This window comes from Herpailurus yagouaroundi, unplaced genomic scaffold (assembly GCF_014898765.1).
Source record: "Herpailurus yagouaroundi ecotype Mexico unplaced genomic scaffold, PumYag 141, whole genome shotgun sequence".
Lineage (NCBI taxonomy): Eukaryota > Metazoa > Chordata > Mammalia > Carnivora > Felidae > Herpailurus > Herpailurus yagouaroundi.
The window spans coordinates 59,333,250-59,338,924 of NW_024412396.1; the positions used below are offsets into that span (position 1 = coordinate 59,333,250).

The 5,675-nt window shown below is 37.0% G+C and overlaps 1 long non-coding RNA gene across 1 annotated transcript; it reads right to left on the minus strand.

Moving 5' to 3' along the window:
• Positions 1-3,517: 3,517 nt before the first annotated feature.
• On the minus strand, positions 3,518-5,416 carry LOC121031320 (uncharacterized). Its single transcript, XR_005790672.1, has 2 exons — positions 5,309-5,416; positions 3,518-3,657 (listed from the first exon to the last, which is right to left on the minus strand). It is a non-coding gene; the product is annotated as an uncharacterized LOC121031320 (long non-coding RNA).
• Positions 5,417-5,675: the final 259 nt, after the last annotated feature.

Consider the following 5,675-nt stretch of genomic DNA (forward strand, 5'->3'; position numbering starts at 1 on the left):
ATAAATCCGGAGCCCCAAAGTAACTTGCATAATATCACACAGCTAAGAGAGGCAGAGCCCTGGAATTTAGGTTTTCCTGAGTACAAGTATGTGCTCATTGTTTTCTACCACAAAACCTCATTTCATTAATAAAATTCCAAGGATGACTGGCTTGGTTGTAACCCATGCAAATGTTACCTGTCATGGTTTTCCAGATGTTTCTTTAATAACATTAGCACCCCAATGGCTAAATGTTATGCCAGTGTGAGTATGTATATGAAGAAGGGAAAAAAATAGCTTTTATTTTAGAAAGACAAGACATCATTGTTACCAACAGATAGTAGCTAATGGCTAAATATGAAAATTTGTGGTTTGAGGCAAAACGCATTTGGATTGTTTAGCTGATTTTTTTCCCATTCACTATAGGTTACCATACTGATTTCTAACTAGATGGATGCCCCTGTGTGTGTGTGTGTATGTTTGTGTGTGTGTAAGATAGACAAAATTTGTCATCAGATAGTACTCTTTAATTAATAAGAAAATATGTAGAATTTTTGAAGTTGCCTAACTCTTAAAGAAAGAAATAAAGAGAAATTCTCAAATTAACCTATGTCTGATATAGCACCCCAACTTATATTAATCCCTTTTTAACCACTTTGGTCAATAATGATAGATACAATTAACTGATCTGTTTTTTTACTCAACATATATTAATGCGGTGACTATTTTAGGTCAGATGCTAGTCTATGAGTTGGAGACAAGGCTAAAATAAGACTGAAATGGTCCTTGCCCTCATGAAGTTTCTTTTGAAAGGGTTAGAGACAAACAGTAAACTTGTAAACAATTTTCAGATTGTGAACAGTGATATAAAGCTCTTATACTGGAGAATAAAATGTGGAGGTTGACATTTAAGTAGAGTCCTGAAGAATGAGAATGGACTAGTCGTGCAAAAACCTCACTAAAAGCAGTTCTACTCAGAAGGAATAGCTGTTGCAAAGCCCTAGGTCAGGAAATATCTTGATGTGTTTAAAGAACATTAAACAAAACAAAACAAAAAATCTTGTACCGAACTGAGCAAGAACAGAAATGATAAGAAAAGTAAGATAAAAAAATGGTACTGCAGTGATGCCTGGGTGGTTCAGTAGGTTAAGCGTCTGACTTCAGCTGAGGACATTATCTCATGGTTTGTGAGTTCAAGCCCGGCATAGGGCTCTGTGCTGACAGCTCAGAACCTGGAACCTGCTTTGGATTCTGTGTCTCTTTCTCCGCCCCTCCTCTGCTGTCATTCTCTCTCTCTCTCAAAAATAAATACACATTAAGAAATTTTAAAAATGCTAATGCAGATCCTGTAGTGTCTGGTAGAACATAATAAAAGGTCTTAGTTCTATTTTATGTGCCAACTGGAACACCTGAATGTTTTTAAGCGGAAAGAATGATATGATCTGACTTATGTTCTGTAACTATTCATCTGGATGAAATATAGAAAGCTGACTATAGGAAGTGTGGTATAAACATTAGTTTCAACCAAATAGTCCATATTTCATATTTCTTGGAGTTGAGTGGGGCCATGTCACTGGTCGGCTTAGTCGTCAAACCCCCATCAACAGTGCTCCAGCCCTTTACATTTTGTGCCACAGCCGTGGAGGCGGCTGAATATTCCAGACGCTGCTCTGTACGATGGTGGAGTCTCAGTCAGCCTGGGCCCCTAAATGATGATACACAACAGAGTCCCTTGAAAGTCCATAAGAAGCATATAACAGGAGCATGAAAGGAATACTAGTTGGGTTAAGCCACTGCCATTTTGGAATTGTTTGTAACCACGGCATAACCAGACTTATCATGGGTAATACAGAGGGCAATGCGGGAAGAGGAAAACAAGATAAATGTTGTAATACTTCACATGAGAAGCACTGTTATCTTGAATTACTGGCAGTTGCAGAGTACAGAGATCAAACTGAAATGGATTTGAATTGCATTATGTAGGTAAAGCAGACAAAACTGGTGGGCAGATTGGATGTTCTGAGTGTCTTCGAAATGGACAGTCTATTTTATCAATTGTCTGTTGGAACCTGAAACCCATTCCCACACTGATCGTTACTATCACCTCCATAGCAGGAGCTGGAAGCCCAGAAACTCCATTCTCCAGACTGTCTCAGAGGCAGAGTTCCAGTTTATGCCCTGCAAATGGAAAACTCTTGTTAAAGATTCGATAGGATGAGAAGAATGGACAGTCACCTTGGCTTCAGCTCAGAGGTGTCAAAGCTTTGGAAGATGGCAGGCAGGAGATTTTTGCCAACAGATTCCAGGCATCGGAATGTGAATCGACCCATTTGGTGCCGAGAGCCTTGTTTGGGGTTGGCAGTGATTTCTGGAAAGGCAGCAGCAGCAATTTCCCAGATCTTTACTGTCTCCACTCACCCAACAGTTTTATAACCCTCTAATTCTTTGTACTATAATCTCTGTTTAATGGAAATACCTAGAGTTGTTTCTGTTTTCCACACAAGCTATTCATTACCCAGTATAATACAGCATATATATTTTCTAACAAATCACCTTCATAATCAGAGGAAACGAAGGCTCAGAAAGTTAAGGGCATTGTCTAAGATCCTTCCATTATAATTGGTGTAACTGGCCCATAAAGCCAGTTCATAACTTGTGATTCATTACTTGTGCTCTTTCTATTATGGCATGTCTCTCTAAATCTTAATATTCTTCTCTATAAAATGGAATTTTAAACAATTCCCTTGTAATCTTAGAGCCTATGATTGACACTATCACAATTTAGGCATTCTTACTTCAGCAATGAAATTTCTGCTTATAAGGAAATGATACCTACTGGTGCATCTCGGCACATTTTTATTTTCCATCTGATTCTCATTTTAGCATAAAGCTACTAAATCAGATTTCATAATTTGAAACTCTTTGAATTTGCTGGTTTAGCTTACAGGTAAATGATACTATGCAGAACTGCTGTTACAAATCCAATAACACCACAGTGGAAAATGAGAAAATAGACATTATTGAAGAAGTGAGGGAAAAGATTTTAAAGAACCGATTTTTGAGTCAAACGCCTTTCATCACAGACAGGGGGACATTAAGGAAATGCCTAAAGTAAGCAGAATGTTAAAGCTGTAGTTCGTTGGGGTTCCCCCCCCCGCAAAAGTATTTTTCTCAAATATCTTGGGAACATATTTCTTTTTTAACTTATCAAAATAAACCAACTTTACTCTTTCTTCTTCAGAGCCAGGAGTGTCCTTTTCATTTAACACAAGCTTTACGTATAAATAAAATGGGCAAGCACTTGGTTAGAGAGTTGATTAAGAAAGGTGGAGAGAAGCAGACACACATGCACTCAGAACACGTAAGTACACATACAGAGGGAAATAAACCATGTTTTAGGTTTTGCTTAGTGGCAGCCCCAGAAGAACTGAAAGGTCCTAAAAATCAGGTGAGATTATTTAACTATAGTCCTATTATTTATACTATATACAGCATATTAATCTGCTCGGGCTACTAGAACAAAATACTGCAGACTGAGTGGCTTACACGACAATTTATTTCTCCAGTTCTGGAAGCTGGAAGTCCAAGGTCAAGGTGCCAGCAGCGTCGGTGGCAGTGAGGCTTCTCTTCCTGGCTTGAGATGGTCACCTTTCCACCATGTCCTGCATGGTATTCCCTCTGTGCATGCAGAGACGAAGACATCTTTGATGTTTCTGCCTTTTCTTATGAGTCCTATTGAATCAGAGCCCCGACTTTATGACTACATGTAACCTTCACTGACTCCTTAAAGGCTCTTTCTCCAAATATGGACATGTTGGGGGTTAGGGTTCCAACATGTGAATTTGGGGGGGGATGTAATTCAGTCCAAAGCATGCATATATATACACATATTAATTTCTATACACATTTGTTGAATCCTTGTTATGTATATATGTGTATATATATGTATGTACATATATGTATATGTATATATATGTATATATATATTTATTTGCTGGATATGTAACAAGGATTTGCTGAATCCTTGTTTTATATATATATGTATATATACACATTACATATATGTATATGTATGTATACATATATATGTATACACATATAATATATATGTATTATATATATTATATATATAATAATATATATTACATATTATATATGTGATATATACATATTGTATATATTACATATTATATATGTAATACATATATATACATATTATATATGTATATATAATATATATGTATATGTATATATATAATATATAAATACATATTATATATGTAATACATATATATACATATACATATACATATATTACATATTACATATTACATATACATACATATACATATATATTACATACATATATATGTATATAATGTATATGTATACATACATATATGTATATGTATGTATACATATACATATATATTATATATACATATACATATGTATATATAACAAGGATTCAGCAAATGTGTACAGAAATTAATTTGGGACTAATACATTATAGATGGCAATTATGATTTATATCATCATGTCAATTTCCAATGGAAAAATTTCCAATCTCCATTAAAAAATATTTCCACAAAATACAGACTTCAGTTACAAAGTCAAGGGCTCAGAGAAGCGATGCTATCTTTATACTTTAACAAACTTGGTCAATATTTTTCCTTATAGTTTTATTCACAGAATTTGTGAATGAGGCTAGTATGTGATTTTCATCTTCTGTTAGGTCCATTCTGATTGTTCACTTTAAATATAATGTATTTTTTAAAAGGCAATAGCATTGACATTCCAGGCCCCTCCTCTGGAGAAAAGAGGCACTTCTAAGTTTAGAAGTGAGAGGCCCCAAGAAAGGATAAAAGCCTGGCTCAGTCTATGTGAAATGAAAATGTTCTGTCAATAATAATCAATTTTAAAAATGGCACCACATACTGAGGAAAAAGAGCTGACCACACTTGAAAGACTGAAAATGCAGAAAATTAACCAGGGAGGAAACAGAAAAATATTTCTCCTTCGTAATAGTCAAGAAGACACAGTTTATATCCTATTTCTCGCTTGAAATACGAATTCAAAATGCAAGCAGCTCGTCAGTGAAAGCGATACTCTCCTATATTGTCACAGTGGCTGCAAATCAGAGCTCTGACTTTGGAAAATACGATGAGAAAATATATCAGGGCTTTAAAGTTTCACCCCCATCTATCAGGTTGTGCTAATTCTGAGAAGAAATTAGAAGTAAAACTATAAATACTGTGTCAAAGCCTGAATCGTGACCCCCCCAAAGATATCACATCCCAATGGCAGGAACTCGTAATCATTGCCTTACGTGGTAAAGATTTTGCAGCTGTGAGCAAGGGATCATGAGATCGGGGGATCATCTGGGAAAGTCCAGCAGGTCCCAAGCCTGCTCGTAAGCGTCTTTCTGAGAGGGCGGCAGAGGGAGACACGCAAGCACGCACGTACGTACGTAAGTGCATGCACACGCACGCACACCCGGAAGTGATACGGCGTCAAGGCAGGGAGAGATTCAAAGGTGTTCGCCGTGAAAACCAGTGATGCGACAATTCCCCGGGAATGCTGGCTGGCAGACAGCACAAGCTGGGAGAGGGAAGGTAGGGATCCTCTCTCGGAACCTTCAGATGGAGCTCTTCTCTGCCAGCACCTCCGCTCTGGCCCAGTGATACTGCTTTCGG